This window comes from Calidris pugnax, unplaced genomic scaffold, assembly GCF_001431845.1.
Source record: "Calidris pugnax isolate Ruff unplaced genomic scaffold, ASM143184v1 scaffold28, whole genome shotgun sequence".
NCBI classification, from domain to species: Eukaryota; Metazoa; Chordata; class Aves; order Charadriiformes; family Scolopacidae; genus Calidris; species Calidris pugnax.
Window position 1 is genome coordinate 8,690,729 of NW_015090842.1, and position 6,230 is coordinate 8,696,958.

Here is a 6,230-nt window from a genome sequence, read left to right on the forward strand (position 1 = left end):
CGTTTCCTCATTCCTGGTTGAATCACCCAGGCAGAGATGGCCAGAGCTTCCTTCTCCTCACTGATGGAAGCATCTAAGGAGGAGGATCCGCCTCATCCTTAGCTTCACACCCCCTGGCACATCCCATGGGTGGGCACATCACCAGCCCTGGCACGGGAAACCATCTCCCCTGCGCTGACTGTAACCCAGCCAAATGCAGCCAGGTGCTGCCAAGCAGCTTCTCCTCTGCCAGGTGTTTCTGTGGTTTAAAACACCGGGTTTTTCTCTGTCTTAGCCAGACGCAAGGGAAGAGCTGGAGGGGACGAGCCCTGTGCTGACCTCCAACTTGCCCCAGTAAATCACAGCTGGCATCCAAGTTACAAAAACGAGCCCGAAAACACAGCAATTTGGCGCATTATTCACACCGAGCAGAAGATGCCAGAGCACACACTCCCCACCGCAGCTTGGTTCGGGCAATGCTCTGCCCTCCCCAGAGCCACCCCACAGCTGGATCCCACCTCAGGGGGACACGACTGCACCACCAGCTGCCGCTTACCTCTGCGCTGAGCAAAGTGGAGCTTGCCGCGGGCTGTCAAAGACACACTCCTCCTTGATGTTAACTTCTTTAGGGAGGAAAAAAGCCTCCCCGGGCTTCTCTCCATTAGCAAACATCTGCCATGGCACGTGTGTTGGAAGGGCTCGGTGAGGGAGGCAGGTGTCAGCAAGTTCGGATGAAGGTGTTATGACCACCCTCAACCCCCTGTAATCTGCAGAGCGCCGAAAAGAGATGCCACAGAAGAGAAAAAGCAGCCGAACCTATTTATAACCCCTTCCCGGGGAGCTGCAGATGGCCAGGCTGACACCAGCTCCAGCAAGAGGAGAAGGGATCCTCTCCCTGTGCTATCCCTACAAATACACCTCTGGCTCCATCCGACACTTGGTACGGGAATAGCCGGAGCCTGGGAGGGTGTTCTGTACCCACCTGGGGAATCTCAATTTAAATAATTCCCCTGAGAGCTGCTCTTCATCCTCTCCCTTCCCACCAGCAGCAGAGCTGGGAGAAATGAAGTGGTTTTGTTCCCTCCCGCCCCAGTGAGTATGGGCCAGGAGGAAACACGGGGCTGCCGGGGGTGCAAAGGTTGTTGCACCAGAGAGCAACAGCTCAGCTTCTGCTCCAGTGGTGGCACGGGGCCGGGGCGGTGGTGAGGACCTCTCTGGGCGGCTTCCGAAGCAGCAGAAGGGGCCTCAGCGTGGCAGGATACGTCTCAGCTTCCACAAACTGTTGGGTTTTCCAGGGAAAGGTGGTGTGGGCAGCCCGATGCTGGGCAAAACCCCGCGGTGCCTCCACCAGCCTCCCCAAAACTCAACGCTGGCATGAGAACAGCTCTCATCTTTGTGCTCCCCTTCCCTTTTCTGGCTCATTTTCTAGAAAGGGTAACAAGCACCGTGGTTATCACCTCCAACGTGCCGTCCAACCCTGGAAGAGCGTGGTCCTCCATCGTCACCCCACACAGGGGAGCGAGGAGCCCATGGCAGCCCCACAGTCCCCATTCAGACATGAGCAGGGGATGCTCAGGAGGTGCTGGTGGCCACAGCACCAAAGGGAAGGTCACGGGCAAGATGGTGCAGACAACTCAAGCCCAGCAACACGGATGCTGAGGGCACAAGAGGACCAAGTCCTATTTTCCTGCTTTTATTTCCAAATCCTGATGAAGATGCAGATTCCCAAGCAGGCCACCTCACCCATCCTCTCCTGAGGACCCCGCTTTGGTGTAACCTCCCTAGTCTCATAATCTTCTTTCCCAAGGGTCAGCTGATTTAACTTCAACATTGCCAGCATCCTCTGCAGCCCTTGATGTGCAGCCTGGCACGTTGGGCATCACCATCAACCTTCCCCATCAGCAGCACATGGTGCCCAGCAGCGAGCGGGCAGGGACAAGGAGGATGAAAGACCCGTTGCATTTCCAGCCAGGAAATCACTCCATCCCTAGGGAATCCCATCCCTAATTATTTTGCATTAAGAGCCTCCAAATTCATGAGCACGATAACCAAGAAGAGGAGAAAAGCAATTAAATTAACTCCAGGAGCCACGAAAGGCAGCTCTCCCTCGTGGTCCTGCGGCTCTCCATGACACAGTGTGCTCCTTGGGATGGGATGGGATAGGATGGGATGCCACGCCAGCCAGCATCACCCCCAGGTGACTATTTCTTAACACGTACCAAATCTACAAGGACAAAACTCATTTTGCACACCCCCACCAAAGCCGCTTCCCCAGCAAAACCCGTCACGCTCTCTCGAAGGGCTTTGTGCAATGTAATTTCCTTTCCAGTTACAACAGCCAGCCGTGACTCTCGGCTCTCTGTTTGTGTAAAGCTCTATCACATGCCGGATAACAGCCCAACAAGGAATTTATAAATATAGTCTTTTGAGGCAGTAATTGTCACTCCAGCCATCTGTTAAAACGAAGAGCGCGAGGCAGCAGCACGGCAGAGGTAAAAATACAGGGGGAAGCGTGGCAGCGGTGCCAGGGATGAGCCTGTGAGGGGGAGCAGGGGAGATGCTGTGATTTGGGATCCCCAGGGGAGCTGCGTTTCATCTTTGGCCATTGCTCCATCCTGCTCACACTCTGAAAAAACGCCCCATTTCCAAACTACATCAAATTTGCCAACTTTCACCATTCCACACCTTCTTTTTTGCCACGTGGGGTGCAGGCCAGCACCCAATATTGTCTTCCAGCAGATTCCGGCAGCTGTGCCAGGTGGGATTAGCCGTGCCACAGAGGGATGCCCACCCTCCGGGAGTACCGAGGGGCTGGTCCAGCCCCACCATGCTCCCCGGGGAGCCCCGAAGCACCGATTTACTTTTTACCTTCAACCCAGGGACGCCGGCTCCCCGGGGCTGCTCCTTCCAGCGGGTGAGAAGCTTCTGGCAGAAGGCGATGCCCGGCGTGCCCCGGCGAGGATGGCGTTACGGGCACAGCTTTGTAAGCACGTACCGGTGCACGATGATTAATTAAAGCTCCGACTGTCAAAATCAAAGATAAACAGGGTGAGCCAGTGACACATCCAGTGCTTTCCCCTCTCCCCGGGTGCCGATGCGCCCCCAGAGCCGGGATGGGAGCTCCCGAAGGGGCTGCTTGCCGAAACGCCGCCCTGGGCAGTGCCGGGGCAGGACTGGAAAGACCTGTTGCTGCTCACACTGCCGGGGCCAGGAGGAGAGGTGTGTCGGAGGCCAGGGAAGCCGGTATCACCGCCTCCCGCACCATCACCAACACTCCTGTGCTTGGCAAAGGGTGGGAGACACGTTAGCAGCCGGCGACAGGGGCAAATGGATGCATCCCATAGCCCACGCGACCCCCTGTGGGGCTGCAAAAGGAATATACCCTTTTAATTCTGCCCTTGCATAAGGCTGGGGATCCCTGACCCATGGCCAGGACCCCCAGATGCTCGAGGAGTAACTCCCCCCATCCCAAATCCAGAGTCGGTGGGATGCCCCGAGGCAGTTGCCCCTGTGCCCTTGTGCCCCATCTCCCACTGCTTCGACTGCAGCACAAAGTGCCTGCAAACCAGCTCAGCCTGGGGGGGGGAAAGAAAAAAGAAAAGAAAAAAAAGAAAAAAAAAAAAAAGGCAGCTTTATTTCTCCCTGACATTTAATAACCTTTATTGTCCTCTGAGCGGTGGTTTCCCATCCCAAGAGCCAGCAGCACGGCTGATCTTCCTCCAGGCTGGAAAGGCTTTAAAGCCCAGCAGCCGCCCCGTCTCCCCACCCCCCATCAACAGCCAGAAACCCCCGAAAGGTTCAAAAGGCACAAAACAGAAGGAAACGCCGTGGGAAGCAGCAGCCCTGAATAGCGGGGCCAGGCTGGCTCCTCTGGAACTCACTGCAAACCCCACATCCCCTGCCACCTCCCACTGCATTTCCTGGGCTGCTCCGGTTAATTTTCGGCCCTGAGCTCCTACAAAAGGTGCCGGGGCCACAACAGGGCACCCAACCCATCGGCTGTGGTAGTCACTAGGCGAGGGGGAGAGCCGCCGCCAACTCGCAGGAGGCAGGAGAAGGAATTAATGGTGCTGCAATCCCCACTGCCTCCGTCATTAGGGAAAAGAAAACGCATTCGAGCATCCTCACTCGAGTGCACAGTGTAATTTCTTTCAAGTTTTATGTCATCCTCCTTCCCGGAGATGGGCTGAAGCTGGGAAAAGTCTCTGGTTTTATCAGCCGCGCTTCGGGGCAGACACAAGGGAAAGGAAGGGATTTGCAGAGACTTGTATAAAGTAGGAAAAATAAAAATAAAATTATCTAAACCTGTGTGGTGTTGGTGCTGCAAGAGGCGATCGGCCACCAAACTGTTATTATCACCTGGAGCTGCTTGCTAATAAAATAGCTAATTAGCTCAACATTTAATGTATTTTATGGAGGGTGTCAGTGAGGTTTCTCCAACCCACCAAACTCTGCACCACTTAAACCAGCCAGCATCCCTGCGCAGACCAGCAGCGTCACCTCCCCTGAGGGCAGGAGTTTTGGGGCAGAAGAGGGATGGGAGAATCCCAGTTTTCCCTGGGATTTAACCCTCTCCCTGAGCCCTGGGCTCTGCAGGAGGAGGTTGGGAATTTCCCCAGCCTGGTTCATGGCGTTTCCTCCTCCTCCTCGGGGCCCAGTGTTTGCGCAGGCGGCTCCCGACGTTTCCTCCTCCCGGTGCTGGGAAAGGGCCACCCTCACCCCCCGGAGAAGCTCCAGGGGAGCAGCCTGGCCGGGATATCAGCACCCACCACCCCCCAGCCTCATAAACCAGCACTAATTAAGGCACCGCATCTCCCTCCCCCCAAAAAATTCCACTGAGCTCCCCTGCACCTTCTGCTCCCGCTTTTTAATCCCAGAGGACGCCGGCGGCGTCACTCTATGTAACTCAAATCAGGTCTCCAGGTGCTGCCAGAAGAGAGAAATAATAAAATACACACCTGGGGGTCCCAACGGCAGCAAAAATCGCTGGGCATTTTTTCCTCCAGGGCTGGAACAAGGAAGAGATAAACCACGCTTGCTCCGGAGCGCAGGCAAACAACAGCTTATCGCCGCGTTCACAGCCCCAAGGCTATCGCGCGGCTTCAGGAAAAGTATTATTCCCCTGCGCTGGCAGGAAAGTGTCTATTTTTGGCCCCTCTTGTCTCACCGAGCCGCTGCCTTCACCCGCACCGGGCTGGGAAACCGGCCAGCCCCCGAACCCCGAGGGATCCCCAAGAAACCTGTTCCCTCCACGGCTGCCAAACTCACCAGTAAATGGCTAAACTTTTGGCAAAACAGAGATAGTTTTTGTTAAAACTTGCAGTTCATCTTGGTTCGGAATTGGCACTTTTTTTTCCCCCCCTTGAAATAGCTGATTTCTTGGGAGATCTCCCCCGGGGGAGACCCAACACATCATCAGCCTGTAGGCATTGTCACCGACAGCCCAAATTTGCCCAGGGAGTTTAACTGGGGTGGCTAAAAAGCATCTCACCTGCAGATGCCAAGGGGCATGGGCTGGGGGGACGCTGTGAGCCTGGGCTGGCAGCAGCAGGGAGGCTGCTGGGGAGGCTGTCCCAGGAGAGCGGGCACCAGTTTGGGGATGTTTTGATGCTGGGGAGGGTCCAACCAAGGCTGTCAGAGGGTTTGGGGCTGGCATTGGCACCCCAGGGGATGGAGATGCCCAAAGGACAGATGCAAAAGGGCAGAGGCAGATTCTGTGCTGGAGTTTGCAATGACACTTTGTGGAGGGGGGGAGCAGGGGGAGGATGTCAGGGTGGAAAATGGTGGATTCTCACTCCTTGTGGCAACAGAAAAAGCCACAGATGATCTTACCCAGTGCTGGTGACAGCCCTGCATGGCGGGCAAGAGGCCGCCAGGTCCCTCTGCCAACACATCTGTGATGCCCTCCTCCCTGCACCACAGTTTTCCTCGGCCAGAGAGAATAAATACATTCATTTTATCTCTCCACTGGTTCCACTTCCCAGCTCTCATCAGCAAGCCCTGGTCACAGAGCTGCCACCGACACCGCGGCAGTGCCCGGATCCAAACACTAAATACATTGAAAAGGAACATTTTTGATAATTACCTTCTGTAGAACCGTGGGATCTGTAATTGAGGGTGAAATTACGTCCGGGGTGCATTTCAGTACTGAAAATAGCATGATAAATTAGCTCAGCTTTTTCCTGGTTGACTCAGCTAATCCTTCCGACGCCGACAGACAGATTTGATTGTATCATCTCTCCTTGGGCTCA

General features: G+C 55.4%; 1 protein-coding gene across 2 annotated transcripts in view; it reads right to left on the reverse strand.

The window, feature by feature from the left end:
* The window catches only part of KIAA0513 (KIAA0513 ortholog), a 28,957-nt gene extending 22,727 nt beyond the window's left edge, over positions 1-6,230 (reverse strand). The window contains exons 1-2 of one of the 2 annotated variants that reach the window (XM_014942477.1): positions 6,065-6,230; positions 2,848-3,003 (exon numbers count right to left, since the gene is read on the reverse strand). The gene's annotated coding sequence lies outside the window, so the exon portion shown is untranslated. Of the gene's footprint in view, positions 1-2,847; positions 3,004-4,937; positions 5,069-6,064 lie in introns of those variants that run through there. The other variant, XM_014942476.1, reaches the window with a different exon arrangement.